Source organism: Lissotriton helveticus, chromosome 3_1, assembly GCF_964261635.1.
Source record: "Lissotriton helveticus chromosome 3_1, aLisHel1.1, whole genome shotgun sequence".
Classification (NCBI taxonomy): domain Eukaryota; kingdom Metazoa; phylum Chordata; class Amphibia; order Caudata; family Salamandridae; genus Lissotriton; species Lissotriton helveticus.
In genome coordinates, this window is record NC_136061.1 from 1,079,077,680 (window position 1) to 1,079,102,857 (window position 25,178).

The window sequence follows — 25,178 nt, forward strand, 5'->3', positions numbered from 1 at the left end:
CGTGTGTTTTTTTTACTTCTTTCTTTAGAGTTCACAATGACAGCTGCTGCAACCACTGGTTTTGAAAATTAACTCGTGTGGTGCTCGACGTTACAAATGGTGTGTTTTTCTGTTTTCTGAAAGACTATGTGGAGAGAGGGAGAATTTAAGGAGTAAGGAGGGAACTTCATTCTATTGAAGAAGCCAACTCCAAGACAACATGCTGACACTAATCCAGTGACTGAAATGTGGTCTAATATGTTAATTGATTTTCATTACATGGTAAAATCTTTAGGAAATACTCATTCAAATAAGAGGGAATGATTAACAATTTGGCATCTGTTGGCCAATGTTGAAGATCATTAGATGGCAGTGAACAAACTGAGGTTGTGAATGGCTTGACATGAGAGATCTTTTTAGTGTCTGCTGGACTGCGCGCTGACAACATTAGATCTGACAAAGGACAGCCCTGGGATCATTCCATAAAGAGGTGTCATTATTTTAAGATCCTGATTACTCAAACCGAAGCACATTTAGCACCGTGGGTCATATTTATGAGCCCCTTTGTGTTGCTCCCGCACCACGTGCACCATGTTGCAAAAGTGACGCAATTATAAAATGCGATTTATGAAGCCATACAAGGCCACCTTGCATTGGTCCTGCATGGCTTCATACTTCTCGAGTAATGTAACATAGCGCAAAGTGCTGCATTGCATTAATATGTGACAGGGAAGCGTTTCCATCGATGTTGCTTGGGTATTCCAATTCAACATTCATGGATTTTTACACTTTCCCGAGTTTCCAAGAATGGGTAAAGCTGGGAATGTGCAAAAAACAATACTCTTCATTCTGCAGCACTCAAACTAAGGATTGCTTTTGTGCAGGAACGTGCCCCATCTGCACAAAAACAATTTTACCTACCACACAGGCACCATCGGGCTAGTGTGCCTGCATTGACACTAGGCTGCCAAAACGGCACCAGTGCAAGGGAAAACGGTAGTAAAGTGCTGTATTGGATCAATAATGTGCCTTTTCCCTGTGATGCAGGGCAGTGCAGCAAGGTAACTTGTCATAAATATGTCGCTTAGTTTGCAAAATGCCAGTTGGGTTGTAGTCTGTTTTTTCTGATTTATAAAGAACATCGTCACTTTCATATTTTGCAATGAAAATTCAAGTTATAGTGCCAATCGTAAGGTCACAGGATGATTTGCAACAAACATGTTATTTGGATTCCCTGAAGTATCAACCAAAATGCAGCTGCCAGAGGCACTCAAACAACGTTCACTGAAGTTGCTAGAGAGTGCCTGTCCCCCCTTATTTTTATTGACTAAATGTCACCACTATATTCTAGGCAAGCCTTTCATTCAGCTGTTGCCTTTTTTCCTCTGCCAACCCAAAGTCATGAAACAACGAAAAGAAGGCAGTACTTTCTGCCACAGGCTGTAACTCTTTGAAACATATGTGGCTCAAAATCCCATCTGTTTCTGACCACGTCCTGCATGGCCATCTACTAGAAACATATGTCCGTGCAGAAAACCCGTCATTTTGCCGAGTTGTATATGTTTGGTGGCATTGACAACAGCACCATTAACCCTTATTTTGATAGCATGCTCTACAAAACCTCAAATAGAATAATGTGTCATATCATGACATGATATAACATATTATAAAATAGCATAACAATATGCATAATATAATGTAACAATATATAAGGTAACATAACTTGGCGTAAAACAATGTAACAACGCATAACTTAGCTATATTTATTTCTAGACAACCCCCTTATTTTTTCAATACTGTAGGATCCACTCTAGAACAGCCCCTTACACATATTTGTAGGCAGTGAAGAGAAATGAAAATCAAATATCAAAAAGTGCTAAGCCTCACTAAATAGCCAATAAGATAGCTAAACATGGTTACACCCTTAGCTCATCTTATGTCACTAGGACACGGAATATGAACTAAGGTTGTACGATTTTTAAAAGACATAATGACACAGTTAACCTCAAGATGTTTTACATCTGATCCAGGCAATCTGCATATCTCATTATAAGACTATGGAGGTATTTATTAAATAATGGTTCCTAACGTTCTGTCCCAAAAGAGGCACAAGGTTACTGAACCTACAAGTGTCATCCTTAGCTCTAGGCGTAGAGATTTAGCATTAGTTAAAAACTTTGCTGAGAGGATATCTTGGTTCCAGCATTCTTCCAAGACAGTGGCTTGATGATGCAAACTTTATTTTGTTCATTTGCACTTGAATAAAATGTTAGTATGATTCATTATGTACTCGAATTATGTCACTTATTAGGTTTTATGTTATTCACATTTAGATTTAACAGAGTGAAGTGTATACATATATTTGATTAACCGAAGTTAACCTAAGTGCATTGAAAGTTAGCATGAGTGGCCTAGGTGCTCCATGTCATTTTGAAATGAAAGTTGTATTTCAGCGTGTTGGGCATAATACTTTTCTGTTTCAGATACTAAAGCCATTGTGTGTTCATTAAAATGTTATTCTTTGCTAGCTTCAATTTTGAAGGTTTTAGTATAGTGATTAGTGGGTTTGGACCAAAACCTCAACACCTGCAGTGACTAAAGGTGAGGAGGCGATGCTCCTATGTGGGATATTGTAAAGATCGCAGTGGAAGAAAGAGTTGACACTATCGGCCACATGCATCATTGTAGGATTTTGCAATTCCTAAAGTGCGAAAATTAAGGAATCGTAATTTAGGAATTGCAAAATCCTATGCATCAAGAAATCTTAAAAGTTTTTAGGATTTCTTAATTTTCTGTATTTGCGATTCCTTAATTGCGAATCGCAATTAAGGAATGGCATTACATTGATTCCTATGGGCCTAGAGGCCCATAGGAATCAATGCCTTTTTGCGAATTTTATTTTGCGAATGACAAGTTGTTGATGCATTTCAAGGGTGCTGAGGGGGGTACAAAGGACCCCCCCCTGCACCCTTGAAATGTTTTTTTAAGTGCAAGTTTCACACACACATGTCCAAAGGACATGTGTGTGTGTGTAACATGACACTTTCAAAAATGCTGTTTTGAGCATTTTTGAAAGATTTCGCAAATTAACACGAGGGTCATCCTCGTGTTAATTTGCACCTCCTATTTGCAAATTCACATTTTTTAAAACATTCATGCATTGCATTTAAGGAATCGCACAAATGCGATTCCTTAAATGCAATCGCATTTTTAGGAAATGCAAAAAATTGCGTTTTTTTAAAAATTGTTTCATGCATACCAAAAAGAGATTTTGGAATCGCAAACGGCCAAATTTTCCGATTCGCACCGTTTGCGACTCCAAAATCGTTTGATGCATGTGGCCGTATATTATTTCATGAGAAGGAATCCGATACTAAGCATAAGGAGAATTCAGGGTTTTTATTGGTCATTACTTGGTGGGAAACCAAAGATTGTAACTTTTGGATCAAATGTGTTTTTACTGTGACAAACCTGTTAGTTAGATCACTTGCCACCGTCCATATTTGCAGGCAATCGTCTTCTCCTGAGACCAATGCTTTTTATTTTTGTGCTCAGAGATATTCTTGAGATCAAGTAACCTTTTTTCTGATTCGAATTGGAACTTTTATCTGGTTTCTGTTCCGTTTCTATATTTGCTGAGATCAACTATTTTTGAAATCCCCTCTTCTACCCACAACTTTAGCTTAGCATAAGGGTGTTTCCTTTATGGAAGTTAGTCTTTGCTTCGCCATTGTGCATGATGCTTTTGATGGAGTAAACCTCTGTATTATAGCCTTATAGCCCGCCGTAGCGGTCTATACCGGCTATTAAAGGCCCGCTGAGAGGGCAGAATGTTCTAACAAATTAAACAAAGGGTTCTCGAAGCTCGAGGGGATATAAATCCCCTCGAGCTTCGAGAAGCCTTTGAAGAACATTAGAATCTTGCTCTGCGGGCCTTTACCGGCCCGTAGAAGCAGAGAGCACTCCATTGTCTGCAATGGAGCTCCCACCATTCCAATGTTCTAATATTGATTATACTGCTTGCATTACATTCATACATGTTGTATCCAAGAAAGTATTGATTTTACTCAATTGAATTGATTTGAGATGTACTTTTATTAGGCTGAATAATAAACTCATGTTTACAGTCTACTTCTCTGAGTTTGCGGTGGGGCTAAATCAGCTGCACTGACAATGAAATGTTAACAAGTTTTGTGATTTCAGCCTCAGTTTCTTACAGAGACTTCTCTGGGTGGAGATAGTGGGTTTTTACATTGCACCTAGAATAGCGAGACACAAAGACGCCATCCTTATCTCATCTAATTTCGCTATCAGACCCACTAATACAGTTGCACATTGCAATCACTTCCCATGGCACTCCATATATATAAGAATGTGATCAATATACCTCTGCACCCAAAGCAAACCTGCATTGGCAAGAGACGGTTTGAGTATTTGGTGAAATGATAAAATCTGACTGAGTTCTTCATTCACGAACCATTAATGAATTGAGGCCCATTGGATTATTGCTTTGAATAAGTACTTTCAAGTGTTGTCACCATTTCTACTCTATATAAAATACATGTCATACTAGAATGGTAAGCATCTTATAGGCAGAAAATGTTCCATGTGTCCCAGTAAGATGCGATTTGTGCAGAGCATGGGCTGAATCACAGAGTTGGCACATAAGGTACTCATCCTGAACTTGACTCTGAGCACTTTTACCTTTACCTTTACTTTTTCAGTTTGACAACAGTCGTGATGGTCATTTTTTTTTATTTCTCGCTATATTTCTGGGATCAACCCATGGGGGCTGTGTTCATCATTTCAACATCTATTGGTAGAGCGAACAGCATGATTTAGAGCAATTTTACACCTGCTATTGGTTCTGGATTGCAGCACTTTCCCCTGCTACTGATGTTTTGGTGACCGTAAAAAGATGATCTCAAACCACATTAAAGATGAACAACCACCTTTTCATCCCCACCTAGTAAACCACAGCCCTCTTGTGGCATTCTTTTGTTGGCTAGTAAGTTTGAGGTCAAGATGGTCATGTCTTCCCTAACTGGAAAGTCAGTTATTTTCATCTTGTTATTTAAAAACAGATTACTTTTATTAAATAAATGTTAATGAAGTAATCAGGGTCTTTCTTCAATCATGCCGCTACTGATGTCATTGGGAGGCAAATTTGCTTTTTTATCATCTTGATTGCCCTAGATCTTTCCTGGAGCAATTGAGCAAGCAATACAGATTGCAAAAAGCTAAGAAGTCGGATAACTAATGGTATGACAAATAGGGGCACACGCATTATAAGACATCTCCCCCGGGTAGAAAACCAAACATTCAATCAGAATAAGCCTTTACCTCACAGTCTAAAACAGACAATAAAGTTCAATATTGAGGACAAAAATAGCCAGCTGAACAAGCCATAGCTGGTTACAATCCTGTTTTAAAATTCATCAGTTAGGTTTGTAGTTGATAAAGGTGAGGATGAAGAGAGGCAACTTAGCTGCCCCCACACCAGATCCGCAATGAAGATGAGTGTTCTACTTAATGCAAGAATGATCACACCTTTGATTTCTTGGTAAGTGGAGCATCACACGGCTCAGGAGGCTGTTTATTTTGTAGAATCATTCAGTCATCAAATCACCAAGCATTGTCTGCCCAAGACATAATAAGTAGAGATAGGCAATCAAGGCGCTATATTTCAGCTGCCATCTAGTGGGCAAGGCTTCACGTGGCAAGTGATACTATGAATTATTAAGTCTGTCCACTCTCAACAAATCTCCAAGTAGTGTCTTCTTCCAAAAGGAAAATTCAGTCACCTTGAACAACTGGGTAAAATGGTTCGAACAGCAAACGAGGTCAATGGATCTGAGATAACAGGAATGAGTCAAACTGTCAAGTTCTCTTAAATAGTGAACCTGAATATGGTTGTATGGAATAGGAGCTCATCTGAAAGGTCAAGAGAATCAATCAGCAGCAATTGTCACTGTCTGCTATTTGCAGCTGCTAGCAGACAGTGCTTCTGCTCAAACAATGCTGTGGCTTGGCAAGTTACATCTTGCAGGTGAGCGAGCTCATTGTAAATAGAAGCAGATTGATCGCAATTATTTAAGAGAACTTGAGAGTAAACACCACATTCTGATGAAACCCGTTCTAATCCACATCATTTCTACATTAACCACCATTCACCTGAATCACAAAAGAAAATGTACACGCTTGTGTAATTTTATTGCCTTTAGGTTTTCACTAACTATGTATGACATTTTATAACTCTACACTCCCTATTCTTATGTGAGCAGAGTTCTGGACAACCGGACATTCCGTAATCGAGGTGGAGTACTCTACACACATAAGTATAGGAAGTGCAGAGTCATACAACTCCAGATTTAAAATACACTAATTTAAAAGGATTGCGTAGGTCCTTTACCATCCTACCAGACAGCTACCTTTATACTAAAGTTGGTCTTTGTGGTGAAAGTGGATTATTGATGGTAGATGGCAGTACCTCACAAGTAATAATATCACTAGCTTTGTTGGGTCCAGTAAAGGCTTCAGTAATTTAAACCTGAACTCAACCTCTGGTAGCTACAAAACAGAGCAGACACAAATAACTTAAGGAAATATGCAAAGCATTTAGAAGTGCCAAAACAGGTAAAAGTTCAAAAACACATCAGAAAAAGAATTCCACAAAGAATTATAAAAAATAGAGAGTATTTAAATGAGTAAAATAACAATAAAATGACATAAATCCAATATAGGCAACTGTAGATATAAATGTTTTAGGTTTTAAATAAAAAAATTACCAAAATGTTCTAAATGCCAACCCCTGGCAATTTTTCCCATTAGACTGGGACAAGGGTAAGTGTTGAGGTCAGCACAATGGAATGCAGGTTGGATACAAGGACCAGGTTAGTCCTGGTAAGAAAGTTACCTTCACACTGAGAAAAAATGTAAGAAGTTAGTGTCCTCAGTGATGCAAGGCGGGAGGCTGTGTCTGATACAGGCTTGTGATGATGGGCTGATGAAGGAGGACGTCAAAGTGAAGCTGTCAACAAAGGCAGGAAAAGCTTAGAGTTGGAAAAGTTAAAATTGGGCACCCAAAAAGCCATCAACGTCAGGCCCTTTCAAGATTGCCACTGTTGGAATGAGACTCTTTTCTAGAAGTCAGATTTCCTCAATGGGACTAGGCTGTTGGCTGTAATTGAAGAGGATTCAGGATTCAACATTCCCAGATGCCGTTTGGCGCTGGGCCTGCTGAATCAGAATAACTTAACCAGAGCTACGGGGAATTCTGGCTCACTGGCAGTGCACCCGCAATAGATCAGCTTGCCAAGTTGGTCTCAGTTTTCTGTTGGTTCTACAAGAAAAAGTCTTCAAAAAGTTTCTACTCCCCAGGTTTAAAGGTTAGACTGGAGGGGTACACTCCAACCAATGGTTCTGAGACATCAGTAACAGCACTCGGGTTGGGACTCACGGCAACAGAAATCACCACCAGGGTCCATGGCACGTCTAGTGGAAATTGGTTGGTTCGTCTCTTTCATGAAAGTGGGCTCCTTGCAGCTTTTGTGTCACTGTAGTTTCACAGGAGATAAGCCAATTGACTTTTGGAGTCCACTTCTTTGTCATGGGTGCAAGTGAGAGCATGTCCATCTCTTAGAGATCACCTCACAGGACTCAACAGAAGATGCAGTCATTCTTATGTCTTCCACAGGCCCAATAGTGATCTGAAGAGAGTGCCCAGGAGTGCCATATTTGTGCCTGGTACTAGCCTGTGATTGGGAGTGATTTCTAGCCCCTCCATAACCAATCTGAATAAATCCTGATCCTGTGTACATTACTGCAAACAATGAACAGTGCCCTTCTCCACCTAACAACAAGTTGGGAGAAAATGTATTGCCCTGTGCAGAGCCTACTGTTCAGCAGAGGTATTGCCAGGGAAATGAGCCACCCCTCCTTAGTGGTAATTCAAAACTGACTCTGTGGGCTCCGGGCCTGGAACCCTACTGACTAGGTGGACAAAGGGTGGGGCAGGCCAAGGTGTTAGCTACACTTGCCAGTGATGAGGGACGCTTCTTTGAATATAGTTAGGTTCCTGGGCACTGCCCAGATGAGGAACAGAACACCTCCCCACACCCAAGATCTTACAGCCACAAGCCTCAAAAGAAAAAACGGTCGCAAACGGGCAGATTCTCAGAATCCGCCCCTTTGCGACCGGTATTTTTACATTTGGGATGCATCATCCCAAATGCAAAAAACGCACTTTAAGTAATCTCTAAATTGCGATTACGATTACTTAAATTTCGATTGCATTTAAGGAAGTGTAAATTGAGATTCCTTAAATGCAATTCATTAAAGTAAAAAAATCAGCGATTTCGCTAATAGGGTGTGCAAATTACCATGAAGTTGAACTTCATGGTAATTTGTAAAAACTTTGAAAAATGCACTTTTGTGCATTTTTCAAAGTTTCATGTTGCGCACACACATGCCCTTACAATTAATTGGTTGTGCTAGACCAGGAAAAAGTGAAGAGTGAGGCTGAGTGCGATGGAGTGTGGGTTGCACCCTTAAGGCATGTGTGTGCGCAACATATCAGTTCAATTTCAGGGGTGCAACAGGGTGTCCTTTTGACACCCTGGCATCCTTGAAATTACATTCTCAATTTGCGATTCTCTAATTGAGAATCGCAAATTGAGAATGTCTTCCCATTCATTCCTATGGGCCAGGCCCATAGGAATGAAAGTCCATAGGAATGAATGGGGAGGTATTCCTTAATTGCGACTCGCAATTTGCAAGTCGCATTTAAGGAATGTTTAGAAATCGCTATTTTTTAAGTTATTTCTACATGCAGAGGCTTTTGTGATTCCTTAATTGCGATTCCTTAAAATTCGCAATTAAGAAATCGCAAAAGCCAACATTGATGCATGTGCCTGTTAGTCTCAGCTATGGGAGTAAGGTTACACCTCATCCAGATGCCAGTCAGCTCCTGGGTGACAGTTGCTTTATCCAGGGTAAGGTGACTTCTTAAAGGAGTCTTTTGTAAAATATTATGTACAAATCTGACTTAACTAATGGATTGGCTTTGTAATAAACACTTTAAAAGACCAAAAATAATTTTTTAATTGGTTCCTAGGCAGAGATAACATTATTTAATTTTACGATTAACTCCTGATGCTTGCCTATGGAATCTCTAACCATACTACAGTGAAAATAGCTTTTTTGACCTTGTCACTGTAAGGACATGTTTTACATTAAAGATTCACATGTCCTACTTTTAAACGCCATGCACCTTGCCTTATTGGGCATTAAGGCATACTCAGATGTGACCTATTATGATTGAATAGTTGGTTTAGGCCTGACAAAATAAGTTATTTTGAGAGGTTGAATTGTCTGTTTTAAAACTGCAAAGACAGTCCACAGTAGCAGGCCTGAAGTCATGTTTTGCACTTTCACTCTAAAGGTGGCTGTAGGAAGCTGTGTTTTTTATGTAGCGGTGCCAATGTAAGGGCATGTCATGCAAAAAGACCAGATGACCCATATCTGGTTTACAGGACTTGCTTTAGTAATGCCAAGGGCTCTATTTGTGCTAGTGGGGTCCAGCAGATGATGGTTTTCTTAACATGGTTGGAATACCTGTAGATTTTGTTTTTGACAGGATGGCTGTCCCCAGTGTCCACATCTTGTGTACGCCAGGTTGTCTGAAAAGGGGTTAGGAACTGACTTCTTCCTCACAAATACGCATGCGCGGGTGCCCGCGCATGCGCATTTCTAGCGAGAAATGTGCATGCACGGGCGCCCGCGCATGCGCATTTGTGAGGATGAAGTCGGCAAGATACCAGGAAGAGGGAGCCCCGGGACACTGCATCGCAGGTAAGTCGTTTTCTAGTTTTAGAATGTTTTAAAATTATATTAAGGGCATTTAGAAGAGGGCGGGAGGGAGGCAGGTGGCAGGCAACTTCGCTCCTCCTTGGCGTGTGTGTAGTGTTGCCTACTACGCCTACTTTGCGAATCGCGAAGTAGGCAACACTATGCACACTCTGTGGACGCAGCGGAGTACTATGCCCACCCCTACTGAAAAGAAAGCTCTTTCACCAAACCCACCTTTAGTATTGTTAGAGAAGAGGTCAGGGAGAAGTGCACTCCCTTCTTCCTGTCCCACATTAGTGCCTACAAACATAGTCACAAGGCCCAGTCATAGAAGGGTTTCAGATGATTCACATTGATGACCCCGTGAGTGCTACTGGGAGTGTCTAGGTGCACCAAGTAGGTGACCTCCGCTTTTCTCTCAAAAATAAGGTAGGATCCACTCCATTTGGTCTGGAGGGCCCTAGGTGCCACAGGCTCTAATATCCATAATCTTTGCCCTGGTTGAAAATCAATAGTTCAGCCTTTTGGTCAAACCATTTCTACTTCTGGATCTTCTTGGTTGCTTCCAGGTTGTGGTGTGCTCTTTCCATGTACTGAGCCATCCTGGAATGAAGGCCAAGCACCTAGTCTGCTATGTCCAGATTAGGCTCTTTGAGAACCTTCTCCAAGCCTTCCCTCACCAGACCATTAACAGGATGGCCAAACAGAAGTTTGAAGGGACGAAAACCCTTTACTTTCTGTGTCACCTCTTAGTAGGTGAAAAGCAGGCATGGTAATAGGACATCCCATCTCCTTCTGAGTTTGTCTGGGAGCCCCATTATCTGACCTTCCGAAGTTATGTTTAACCTTTCAACAAACCCATTTGTGGGTGATATGGAATGGTGAACTTATAAATCACCCAACAATCAGTCCACATTGCTTTCAAGTAAGCAGACATGAAGTTACTACTTCTGTCTGAAAACACCTCCTTAGGGAAACCCACTCTAGCAAAATACTTAACAGGCCCTGGCAATGGCAGGATCAGTGGTAGTCCTAAGGGGAATAGCCTCAGTATATCTGGTGGCATGATCCACTACACCAGAATAAGCCTGTTGCTTGAAGCTGTGTGAGGGTCAAGGAGGGCAATAATGCCAACCTCTAACTTTTCAAAGAGAACCCCAACCACTGGTAGTGTAATTAAGGGAGGCTTTGGTTTCCTACCTGTCTTTCCACTGACCATTAACACAGGAATTACAGACCTCCTTTACTTTCTGGGACATGTTAGGCCAGTAGATGTGCGTAACCACCCTACTCCAAGCATTGTTCCTGACAGCTCCCCAGCTAGGTGAATGTCAAGGGCCAAAGTGAGTAGGAACTCCCTGTACATCTAAGGCACTATCACTCTCATAGTGGCACCAGGAATGGGGACTCTGGCCTCGGTGCATAGGATTCTTTCCTCCTGATAGATACTGTGAGATCCACTTAAATTACCACCTTCCTGTGAAGCAACTAGCTGTTTCAGGCTTTCAATAGTGGGATAGGTTTTTGCCCCTGGCATAAATCCTCCCTAGAAGATTCCCATGGACTTAGGAGCTCTGCAGTGCCGGGCCCAGGTTCCTGAGGCTCAGTTCCCTTACGAACTGGCAGGTTTTCTCTCTGGAGAGGGGGGACCTGAGCTTGTGTCTGTTCAGAAGTTGGTTTCCCACCCCTCTTGTCTTTTCTCATGGAGGTTCCTTGGGCTATTATTCGAGACTCCAAGACCTCTTTTGCATCCTGGGCTTTGCTTTGTGCAGTGTTTTTACACACACCAATTCAGATATTCTCAGCATGTCAGCATGGGTTCTTATCTCTACCTCAACCCATGCTGAGCTCTCCAGATCATTCCCTAGCAGACATTCAACTGGTAGGGCAAAGGACACTACCAACATATTTTGGCCAATAACCCCTCCCCATTCCAAAGTCACCATAGCCATGAGATGAATCTTGGTAATGTTGTCAGTGTTGATAACTGGATATGTCTATCCAGTTAAGTACTGTTCTGAGGATATCGGTTTATTAGTCACCATGGTGACACTTGCACCTGTATCTCTCAGTGCTTCTACTTCAATCCTATTAATGAGTGGCTTCTGCCTCTACTTCTCAAAGTTAGTAGGCCATACAGATAGGGTAGTTATATCCACCCCACCCTCTGAAACTATAGAAGGACTTCAGTGTGCTCTGTGACTTGGCCAAAACACACAAGGGATCCCATCTGGAGACTAACAACCCCTGAATGTGGTGCACTAGGGGAACCCTTTTTGGGCCGGTAGAGTACCCAGTTTGGTGTACATTCTGCTTACAGAGATGGCACAAAACCTTTTTGAGATCCCAGTTTTTACCCTGGTACACACCCTTGGATAGGTAGGAGTCTCGGGTTCCAACCTGGGAGGGAGCAGTAACCCCTTTTTGTAGTCGCCCCACCCTAGATCTTTATGGACACCCTTGTTTTGACCCAATGGTCAGCCTTCTTTCTGAACTCTTGAGGACAGACTAACCTTAAGTCCATCACGTACTGATGCAGTTTTCAACAGATGCTCCTTCATTATCAAATAATAGAGCTGATCGTAATCTTGCACCTTACTGTCCTTTAACCAACTTCAACTAACAACCAAGTGTTTTGACTGAGAAGTCAATGAAGTCTACCCAGGATTGATTCAATATTTTGTGAATCTGCCTGAACTTAACCCTGTACTCCTCAGTCATGAGACCAAAGCCCTCAATCATGCCACCCTTCATGAAGCCATAGGACTTAGATTCTTCCTCATTTAGTGTCAGGAGTCTAACCCCCCACTTTCAAGAGAACAACTCCCACAGTAGAGAGTCCCAGTGTCTCTGGTGTAACTTTCACATTTTACAAGCCATCTCAAAGACTGTAAATCATTTGGTAATGGCATCACCCTCAACATATTTGGGAGCAATACTTTCAGTGATTTAGGGATCAAAAGTTTCCTCCTTCTCTCTATTTAGTTGCTACCACCACTCATGGGTTCTAGACCCATCCCGGTCCTCTTTCTATAGCTAGGATTTTGGCTTCAAGGACTGCTCTTTTGGCTAGACTTGCAAGGTGTACATCTTTCCCATCTAGATCTTCTATATATGTATGTCTGATGCTTCCTCAAGGAATAGTGATAGGATAAACAGTTTGAACAGGAAGCCTACCTTGTGGTCTGTGCCTAGGTTTTTTGTTCTGCCTTAAAAAGTCATTAAGATTGCACATTTTACCACATTTAAAGCATTGTGCTGCATTGACTTACGCCACACTTCTTTTAGTTTTCTAAGGCAATTTAAAATTGCTTAGAAGTTGACACAGTGGCATAGTTTTCCTCATTCTCTTTATTTGTCTTCAGCATTCCTTTACACATACGCACACAGTTGTGTGATAGTAAAGTCCTGGTAACCTGTTTTCTACATGAGCTTCCCTAATAGTTAAACAAAGGTTTTTTGCAGATGTATTTCGCAATGAGCAAATAATAACGAAAAGCAGCCTCTTGTCTTACAGACACTAGTGCGAGAAAATGGCACTAGCTCTGACTACAGCAAATTCTCTAATTTGCATAAAGAATTGAGCTGAGGAGGTTACAGGCTCAGAAAAAAACTGCATACATTATCTCTATTTTCTGACCCTATGCTTTCCTGACTCGAATAGAATACTTAAAAATGCAGTCGCTAATGGCAACTATTCCAACAGCCTAATATGGTATGAATAAAAGTGCTTGTAGAGTTTAACGTGAACATATGCGCGAGCCTCAGTGTATATTAAACAATATAAAGCATCAAGTAGCAACAATTTGAATCAGTGGATGTACCATTTAACCTCTAAATACAGATGCCTCTCTATAACATTATTCTGACGTAAACGGCGGGTTTGGAAGGACAACCACTTTCCGTTTACATTCGTTGGTACCGTGGTTTAATAAAATGCTAATAGATTCAGATTATGCATAATATTTAATGCATAATAAGGAGGAATCATTTAATGTGAGGTGCCTTTGGCTGGTGACTAGTAACTGCGCAATCTTATTTCTCTTCCGCATTGTAAACTGCAAGTTTCAGCACATTTTTTTCCGTGTTTGCATGCGCACAATGATGTTACAAAAATGTAGACAGAATGTAGATGCTTTTAATCAAAATAATTCTACAAGGACATATGGAGAAATCAAAATGCCGTTCCAGCAGGACAGCCACAGTGGCTCTGGCAGTGCAAAATGTAAATTCAAAAAAATCAATAATGTAATAATTACATTGACGGCCTATAGCGCGGTGGTCAGAGCTCTTTGTGCATACGTTAACATCCAGGTTATCCAGCACTTAAAAGAAAGTAAAATAAATATGGCGCATTGCCAAAGACATGCAAGGCGATAAAGGCTCTTAAACCTCCAAAACCTGGAGAATGTATGGGATATTTATAGGAGGCCGAAGATACAAATTACAATCCAGTAGACAATGCATTCCTGATTACCCAGCGTTCCTAAATCAGGCTCCTCTTCAGCCTCACACCTGGGGCCTGCTCTGCAGCAGAGCTGTCATTTACGCTACCCAAGGCCCTGGATTGATGACAGTCATTCTCCGATGAAGCTGTATACATCATTTCTGTCCAGGCTGTGCTGGCCAGATGGACCCTGACCATTTATTCTCTGTCAGGGACACATCTGTTCGCACTGCTGCTAGGGCTACTAACAAGTCGCCGGCTTTCCAAAAGGAACGTGTCAGCCGCATAGGGCACAATGTAAACACGCTGCTTTTAGGGTTGTGTATGACCGCCTGTGTATGTGTGTGCGTTAGGTTATATGCTCGGTGTGCGCGTCTGTGCTGTGTGAATGCAGGCCTCTCGAAGCGTAGACCCCTTTAAGCTTGTCTGTAATTTTATGTGTACCTGTGAGTGATCCGGGTTTCTGTCTCTGTTTTATTTCTGTACCTTTCAACGTACATGTATTTTTTCTACTCGTTTGTGCTTGGACTGCAGTTAAAGAATGTTTTTATGTCATCTATTTTTTTTTTTTTTAATTCCGGTTTAGATTGGCTGTTTCCAATGAACATGGAGAGTTTTAAATATTAAATATGAAGTGTTTTACACTGTACGATATGTATGTAAGGTCTTACTGATGCATGATTTCAGAAACCTTGATTTGTCTGTGAGGGACCATATAAGTATTATCATACTGAATGGCGCACTGAGCAAATTGGTTTTGCACTACTACATTAAATTACATTACACAATCACGGTTATATAACATTTGGCATATTTCATATTTCAGTGGCGTAGCGTGTGCCACAGGCCCAAACTTCCCGCAAGAGAGGAACATACCCACCCCCCTACCCCGCCGACCGCTGGCTGTGCAGGAAAATGCACCAATAATCAGGCTTCCACCCTTCTTCTGCTGTCTCATTGAAAGCTATGCCAATGCAGTATTTTTAGAATTTGGACAGTGATTTGTCCTGAATCGCGCATTTTTTATAACAAACTTCCAAAGCAGGAAATGGCGCGGAAGTGTCCCGGGACCCCGGTTCAAGGTCAGGAATGTCCCCAAACAACATTTGTACTTTATGGTACGCATGCGTGCTCGTGCTTTGCAGTTGCGCAATTCTCCAGTGACAAGAGCACAGGTGTGTTGAGAGTGTGACGGAGTGTGTGTGCATACCGTGATGTTGTGTGAGTGTGTGTGTGTAAAGGGGGCTGCTTATCTGTCATTAAAACAAGAAACTGCAGTTTGCCATAACCTTTAACAGAATATTTCAAAGCCATTCACCAAATCACGCTTGAAGCTCAGCAGTCGAAACACAACGGGAAAGTACTTAACAGCCTTTCATTTTCTCATTTCGCTCGTTATCAAGAAAATAGCTGATCTATTGCAGCCAACAATTTTATGTAGATGACATACAGTTTTTTTTCTACGAACTTCTAAAATATTTGCATTTTTTTTCTTTTGCAGGTTTTATTCATGAGCCTTTTTTCGATAAGGATTAACTTGCAAGTCTTTTCTTTTTAAATAAAGGATCAACCGATGAATATTTTACAGTTTAATCTACAGTTTACGGTGAACAATAAAAAAGAAAAAGATGAGGTTCTAAACTGATTAGGTTTTGAACACCAAACCTCCTTCAGAAGGGAATTACTATAAATGGAGAATTCAGAACTGTAGGCTTCGTTTGGAAATGCGGGAGGCTATCTTTACCCCCTATTCTTGATTTAAAAAAATAAAATCAAAACGTATTTTTAAAAGGGATGCAAACTGGGCACAGTGACTTTGTGGGAGAATTACGCAATGGAAATGGACATTTTCTAACTTAACAGGGCCCTGCCAGGAGTCTCCTGAAGGATCTATTCAGGCTGCATTTTAAAAGAAAGAAAAGTGTATCGATTCTTCAGTGTGGCATCCAAGAGCTCGAGACAGTCTAGACATCACAGTGACTCACTAAACACATGACAGATGTGGCGACATCTGCTGAGCCAACAGCACAACAGTTCATTTTGCGTGCTGAGGAGCCAGATGCCTCTGCAAAAAAAGACGATATTTCTGATATCATGCCCGGGCCCCGCAGAGACAACTGTGGCACGATAGACCATCTCAGTATAATCAATTTAACATTATAAATACTTCCATTGGTATTATTTCAACATTTCGTAAAGTTATTGTTGACTAGAAAGTTGTAAAAGAAATACATTTATGGTTCACAATCAAAGTTTGGAAAAGTAAACTTTGGAAATCTCAGATAAAAAAGTTCAGAAGAAAAACAGAGGAAAGGCAAACATATAATATGTTTTCATGTTTTTTGAGAGGTTACATAAGAATATGTTGTTTAGAATATCTTATTTGAAAGAAATACTGAAGGATCCTTTGTTACTTTCAGAGAAAGGCACACCGGATAAGGCTATTCAAGTCATTCAAGGATTTTCAATGTTGTGGTGTCTAAAATCTTCATAGCCATCAGTAAGACCACCAGGGCAAGAAACCTTACATTTTCTAGCCCTGCTCCAATGCATTTCTTGTTTGATCACTGAACTGCCCAATAGGTGATCTCAGAGATTGACACGTGAATATCGCCATTTTGTAAGATCCTGTATTTACTGACAATATACTGTTTGAGATGTCACATTTTTTATGAGTAAACGAACAGCAGGTTCCCATGTATGTGCTCCACACTGACTCTCAAATGACTGCGGCACACTGAGACTATCGCAGCCTGCAAGTGCACCTATAGTTCTTACTTCCATGGTCTTGAAACATCAAGGTACTGCGCGAGAAGTGTGGCTCAATGGTTAGAGCGGCAGACCCTGATGCAGAGGTCTAGCCCGGGACCAGGGTTCACTTCACCGCCTCGGCGGGTCTTGGGCTCAAAATTCCACGGACCTGATAATTCTCGCCTCGGTGCCTATTCCAATCATGGAGTCCCGCTCTGCAACTCTGGGCAATAGCTTGCTTAAGCTCCACAACGGCCCCCACAATGCTAAGGATGCCTGGCCTCCACCTTGGCGGTGCCAAGGATGCCTGGCCTCCACCTTGGCGGTGCCCAGGAGTGGGCACCTCACAGGGAAAGCCAGGATGGGTTCCACAGCGGTATTCGTACAAGCGCCTTGAGACCCTTGCGGGTGAGTAGTGCTCTATACAAGTAGCAATTTACAATTTTATAACCTCACTTGTAAGTGCTGCGTGGAGTGCTGCTATGTATGTGTAGTGGGTGATTCATGTGAGCACCATAGGCTGTAACTGTGGATGGCTTTGTGAACGTATGGTGATTGCAGCAGTGGTTGAATAGCTCAAGGCTCTGTGAATAGCAGGTGTTTTGTGGGTGCTCTATCAAAATATCATAAAATCTATTGTGTTACCATAATGTGATTGCATTTATATTGTAATAACTAAAATATTGTTGTTTTAAAAGCACAGGTAAGAATATATATTTTTTGTCTCTGTATACAATATTGTTTCTTTCTATATTATTCATATACTTTTAAATTTCGTTTTCATATATTTTGTTTTTATTTAAAATTGTTACATATTTTAAGAGAAGGATGTCGTTTTCATAGGCATATGGGCTGGAAGAGGTTTAATACTTTATTTGATTTGTGAAAAACCTAAAAGGGTGGATCTTACCACCATGAAGTAAACATTAACATATTTGAATCGACATAGAAACAGCTTAAAATCACTTGGAAAAATAATATAGTAAAATAACACAAGCTTAGCAAATTGCACAGATATGCAGTCACTGTGTAGAATTAAAAGACACAAGTGTTGCTGAGCAAAGGAATGGCTGTCTCGTTAAGGCTTCAAGACAACAAATAGGTATTCTAAGGGGAGGATACAAAGTGCTTGGGGGATTAAATGTAACTTGGTGGAAGTAACACATTGTTGACTCGGAATAAAGTGCTTGTGCTGGAAGAGTGAGGATAAAGGGTGTCCATTAGGGAAATAAGGGAGAGTCCAGGGCCAGCCGTGAGGAGACCAGTTGACCAGGGTCGTCTTTAATTGCTGCCTTGTTTTCCAGCTCTTGGGCAGCGTGAGCCAACATTTTTATAGGCTTGCAGGAAAGTTGTACCCAAGTCCCGCTCAGGCATTTTATCACGGCCGCCCTGCAGGTTCTCACTTGCGCTTCTCTTAGGAGTGGTAACAAGAGGGTCTTCCTTAATTTTTGGAGCGCCGGGCATATACATAACAAGTGCAATAATGACTCTATGCCCATGCAGCAGAGGCGACAGTCCAAAGTTGATCAGGTCCGTAGCCATTTGGGGGTAAGATTTTTACTCGAGAACCAACCCAGCCTCAGTAGGCTTAATTTCCTCTTGTAATAGTCCCTAAAACAATCTTGCAGGTATGGCTGATGTTTCAGATGGTTGTATGTTGGCAACACAATCCAGGCATGGCTTTTGCCAGCCACGGCGGCTTTATCCGTTAGCAGCGATGCTTGTTTGATGGCTTTGTTGGTAATCTGTTTAAAAGCGTTATAAGACATGGATGAAAGCCAGGCTTCTTCCAGCTTTAACGACTGAAGGGACTTATATGTTATATGTTGAGTTGGAGGACCCAGCCTGTTTTTCGCCTTCTAGCCAACAGAGGTGGGCCAGTGAGTTGTCTTTGGCGTCCCTCATGCGCCAGTAGTATTTGGCCAGTGCTCCTTGTCTTGCCGGAGTCTGATTTGTTAATCCGTATTCCAGACGTATTTGGGCTTGTGAAATGTGTCGCGGAATCAAAAAGAGGTTTTTAAACAGTCTGGATTGGGCAAGATTTAACACTGTAGAGTCCCTGGTTGCCATCATTTCCGAGCCATAGGTGAGCGATGGCAAGAATTTAGCAGCTGCGATCTTTAACATATGGCTGTTGAACTTCCACTTAAGTGTTTTTGTATGGTTTTAAAAGCAAATTGAAGTTGTTTGGCTTTTGATTTCCCCAGTTCTAAATGGTGTTTGTACTGTAGTTGGTGGTCAAGTAGGATGCCCAAGTATTTGTATTTGTCAACCTGAGTTAATATGGAAGAATTTATCCTCCAGACGAATTTTGATTGTTTCTTTCGGGGACTGGAGACGCATAGGATGTTTCATTTTTTGGGATTTATTGTTAATTGTGCTTGGGAGATGTACAACACAAGTTTGGAGATCAACCGTTGTAGGCCAAGCGGAGTTTGTGAGAGGAGCACGATGTCGTCTGCGTATTGTAGACTCGCTATAGGAGTTTGTCCCAATTTCCGTGGATCTCCCTGAATTGTACATAGGTCACTTTCTAGGTCTGCGGTGTAGATATTGAAAAGGCTGGGGGCCAACACGCAACCTTGCTTTAAGTAGTTGAATGTTTGGAATTTCTTTGTTAGGCATCGGCCGTCTTATTTTTTTATTTGGACCCAGGTATGCGAGTATAGTTCTATGATTGCTCCCAATAACTTTGGCGGCGCACCCCAGGCTTTCATTTTGACCCAAAGTTTGGATCTATGCACTTTATCGAAGGCCGCTTTCAAGTCTAAAAAACAAGTGTAAAGCGTGGTGGAATTATCGATTGCCTTTTTAGCAAGGAGGGTTAGTGCGGATAAGTTTGTTAGGGTGACCATTCCGGCCCTGAATCTGTTTGTGTCAACGGGATTAGTCCTTTGCTGCTAACCCAAGATTCCAGTTCTGCCAATAGATTTGATGCGTAGATCTTGGCCTCCACGTCTATTAAGGCTATTAGCCTATAATTGTTGGGATCTGAGCGGGACCCTTATTTATGTATTGGATGTAGAATGCTGCCCCTCCAGGAGTCAGGAATACTCCGAGTCCTTAAGCTGTGACAGAACAAGGGGGATAATTGACTGGCCCAAAACATTGGGTCTTGCCTGACTAGGGCGTTGGGAAGGCCGTTTGGTCCAGGGGCTCCGTCTGCTCTCAAGTGTTTTATGGTATTCGAAACCTGCATTGGTGTAATCTGGTCAATTTCTCCTATGAGCTCCAATAGCGGTGGCTTGCAGGTAACTTTGGATTGAGGAGACTTTGCTTCTGCCATTGCTCTCCAGCTTGGTATTGGAGTGGGCTCAGATGGAGTTGCGAGTGTGTTATCTGTAGGTGTATCGTGCGTAAAATTGTATATTAGATCGATGTGAGTGCCCCAAAGCTGATCTGTCGTATCTGAATTGAACTGCCGGTGTTTGCCGTTAAGCATGAAATTAATTTTTGGCCAGAAATCTTTGGAATTCCGCTGTTTGATAGCATGAAGTATAGTGCACTCTAATTTTTCCTTGTGCATTTGCTTGGCCAATTTGGTCTCACGTTTTAGCTCTTTTTTTAAGCATTCGATTTTTTTCAGGGTTTGTTGAGATAGTTGAGGATCCTTTTTACATTGAACGCTGAGATGTGAGTTAAGTTGCTTTTTTAATAAGCGCAATTTTGGGGTGTACCATTTCCCTCCTCCGTTTCTTATTGTTTAGTGTCCTCTGTGATTGGTTTGGTATTTTTTGTTTATATTCTCTACAAAGGACTCCCAGGTCTTTACTATGTCTTTTGGTAGGGCTGGTGGTGAGAGCAGTGAATGGCATGTCTCCATTAAATTGGAAATGTTGTCTTCATTCCAATTTAATCTTTGCAGGTTAAAGAGTTGAGTGTTCAATGATAAAGGCTGCGCTTGTTCGGACTTATTTGGTAGAATTGATAGTGTGAAGGTCTGAGGGTAATGGTCGCTTTCACCCCGTTCCTGAATATGAAAGTCATTGATGTGGGGGAATAGATCGGGGTCAGCCAAGGGGTAGTCTATTGTTTAACCTGAATTCCTAGTGACCCTAGTTAGGGCGGCTGGTCTATCCAAGTGGCCCCTTTCGTTTAGTGTGTACAAATGGCGGCCTTCCAGTTCTGCAGCACATTTCCTCCTCATTGCGCTTTGTCTACTTTGATTGCCCTGCCGTGGATCAATGTGGGTAGGGAGAGTTCCCTCATGGCCTTGAATTAAGTTCATGTTGAAATCTCCAGTTATTAGCATAGTATCGCTTGGGTAGGTGGATTTCAATGTGTTAATTATGGTAATTAGTTGTTTTATCCTTTTCCCTTTATGTTTTCCACCGGGGTGCATGTATAGGTTTACAATCAATAGACCAATGATAGGAGAAATTTCAATTTTAATGCATTGCATCCATGTGGAATCTAGTTCAATGCGGCTGACTGACCAAAGAAAATCGGTAGATGTAAAGATAGATAGACCTCCCTTTGTCCTGCCAGGACGTGCCTCCTTATATGCTGGTGTGAAAAATTCTTTATACCCCACAAGAGGTGTGATTTTTGTCCGCCATGTTTCCTGAAACAAAAGTATTTTGTATTGGGTGATGAACTCTATGAAGTCATCTTCCTCCAGCTTTGTGTTTAATCCGTTGACATTCCACGAACAGATCTTACAGCCCTGCTCATTTCCTGCTGTTAGTCTGCCGTTGATTCATTCTACATTCCTTTGGGCAGTTGATACCAGGGGGGCTTGTTGGTGCCTCTCAGATGTAGCTGCGTCCTGGTTGGCGAATGTGATTGTGATTTGCCTGAATGAATGACCTTCTACTTTGATGTTGCTTCTTTGATCGGGGCCTTTGGCACCTTTTAGAAGGCTTCGTTTAGGGCTTTGTTTCTGCAACGGGCTGGGATATCGTGCGGGCTCCACCTTTTTTTAGCTCTATGCCCCATAACGCAAATTCCTCCCTATGTGTCAGGATTAATTCTGTGAAGGTGTGATCGGTCCACGTTGTAATCGTGGTTGGTGAGGGTTTGGTTTAAACTCGATTGACACCAAATCACTTGATTTTAGATGTCGCGAGCCTGGTAGTTCTTCTAGAAGTTTTAAAATGGACCCTCTATTCAGGATGTCACGAGACCCTCTTGAGCTATATTGCGGAATTAGCTCGATTTTGTTACTTGGGGTATGCCACCTTTGGTCTTTTAAACGTCTTCTCTCTTCAGTGTTTGAAAAAACTGTTCCTGCTCGGTCTGCCTCTAGATCGGGTGTGGCCGAGTTAGATGTGTGTACGATGCTTGTTGCCTCTTGACCGTTAGATACTAAAAATGATGGTGCTTGTGTTTCTCCACTCTGCGTTTCCCTTGTCTTTTTTCCCTTACTCTTTGCGAGTTTGTCTACATCTGCTTGTCTATTATTTGCTGGTGCTTGCATGGAAAAAGTACTTGCTTTGGATTTATTTCCTTGCTCAGTGTCTGTGTTGTTTGCTGACTCTGGGATTGGTAATTTGCGTTCTGCTTTCCCTCCTGGGAAATTAAAAATGCTGTACACTTTCCTTGCATTCTGAATTGGGCTGATACATTCTGTTGGGCCATTTGAGGTAGTGGTTTCCTTGGTTGGGGGGTTAACTGTTGGAATTTGCCCATGCTCTGACGTTGTTTTGATTTGGGATGGGGCGCCCTCTGTCCCCTCTGTCTGCTGTTTAATTTCTTTGTCATTGGGGTCGATGTTAGATTTTTGAGGCTGGGTTACTAGCACCCCTCGGGTATGTGATTTAGTTTTTCTAGCTTTTCTCAGGCGCTTCCTTTATCTCTTTGTGAGTGTGGGTGCCTGGTTAATATGTTTGGAGCTAGTTGGATCATTTGGTGGTGGTACCTGAGTTTGCAGGGCTTCCTCTCGGATGTCAACTGGATTATGTTCACTTGAGATTGCTGGCGTAGTGATGTCATTTGTAGAGGAAGAATACAATTTGTCTTGGGATTCAAGGCTTACTTTGCCGCTACAGACATCAAATGACCTGCCAAATCCCTCTTTAGCGTCTTGATGGGCATTTACTTGGCTGGTGGTTATCTTTGTCTCCGTTGGTGGTTCCATAACGGCCCCCAGTATCTGTGTCATCAAACTGGGTACTGTAGCCAGTTTATCTATTATTTGGGAGCAGTGACAAGTGTAAAAGGAGGTGTCCTTGTTAAGTCGCACCTTCGTTATCATACTGTTTAAGTCCTGTAAGTTTGATTCTATCCCCTGGACATGGGAGGCCAGGATGTTGAGCAGATCGACTTGCGTGTCTAGTTTGTCTGCGTGGTAAGACATAGCTACGCCTATGGTTTCCATCGACTTTAATAGTTGTGGCCATATAGTGGCCATTTGAGTGCTATCGGATGTTTCCCCCTGAGTTTGACTAAATATGGGTGAAGAGTCAAGGTGCTCAGAAGGATCTGTTTGGGTGTGGTGCTCACGTATGTGATCGCTCCTTTGCGATGTCCTTTTAAAAAAAAACGCTCTTCCTTACCAGGACTTAGATCATATGGGGCTGGAAACAGACACGTGCTTAGTTTGAGATCTGCTGTTTCGTTTACTGTTACTATTACTTCTTGTGACTTCGGACTTTTACTATCTTTGATTTCTTCAGTTACTGGTCCTGCAGAGAGGAAGCTGTAGTTTCCATCCGTTTTGTCTAATTCCGGTGTAAATTGACCCCTCGTTAAACTAGGAAAATGCAACAGTGACGGTGGACTCAGCTTTTGAGTGCAATTTTGGTTATTGAGAGAGCCTTCCTCTGTTGTTTTAGGAATCGTTTTCTGGATTGACCGTGGGCTTTGCTCCAAAAAGACCGAATCATCGCTTGCATCTGGAGCCCGATGGACTAGAGTACAAACCGTTGGAGGATGGAATGCTTGTTGAGCTTTGGGAGATGGATGCGCCGAGGGTCGGTCCAAGCCTTTGACTTGTTGTGGGCTGATCGGATCATCTGACCCGGGAGGACCAGATCCTCCGCCCCCAGGGCTCCTTCTTGTTTTGGTTTTAGGGGCGTTGCGGGGTTCACTTTGACTCCTTGAATTAAATAATGACGATGGTAGTTTGACACCCTTGTTCATGGCCTCCGTGAGGGCATTATGTTGTTTACTGTTAGAGTTAGGGCTGACATTATGTTGTGGGAGTTCCGCTCCACTCCCAGTAGAGAGTCTTTGATGAACTTTAAGGAAGTCAGTGATTAATGCACGTTTGCTTGCTTTGAGATGCGGGGCTTGAGCATTATGGGCAGGAGAGGGCATTGCGACATTATCAAATTGGCCCTTATTGTTTTCTGCGGGACTGCAGTCTGTGCTGTCCTTGTGGGAACCCTTTGCAGCAGCGGCTGAGCTCTGCGATCCATGTTTTATCATATCGTGAGAGGGTTCTAAAAGCTCTATTGAATTGATGTGTGGCTCTTTCAAAGTTATCTTTTTGGGGCTCTTACCCATGCCCGCAGATAATCCTTCCTCTGCCTCTTTGGTCGTGCTCGGGGGGGTCCCCTTTACCCTTTTTTTCTGGTGGTTTATCTTCGCCTCGTGTCTTTCCTGATCTCATGGTCGATATGCTTAGGATTGGCCCTTGTCGGGCGGTGCGGTTGTTCCTTTTGATTGGGGAGTATCTTGGGCAGTAGTTTCCGGCGGTAGACCAGGACTAGCCTTCTTTTAGAGTATTGTGGAAATTAGTTTAACCAATTGGGGCTTGAGGCTTGTGCTGGGGTTGGCAGGCTGTTGGTAGGCTGTGAATTGTGGGACGCCTACTGACCGCGGGTAGGATGGTTTACCGACCGTGGCGCTGGGCCACTGTTCAGAATGGCGATGGAAATGGTGATGGAAATGGCGGGGGCGGCGCTAGTAATCAGCTTTGGGTGAGTTTGGACAAGTTTTTCTGACTTGAGGAGGGCGGCAAGCGGAGCGCTCAGGGGGACCGCAGGCTGGGAGACCTAGTCAAGCAGCCCTCTTGGTCTACACCCCGGGCTCTTACTTCGCAGCCGCCTCTAACGGCGGCCGCGCTTGCATCCTTCCCTCCTTTCCTCTGCCTCCGCCTCTAACCTCGCCAACGTAGCAGGCGCGGCACTGAGCTCCTTCAGCAACCAGGGTGCGGAAGTCCGAATACCGGACCCCCCGGACCGTTTCTTTCTTTCTGATGGATTTC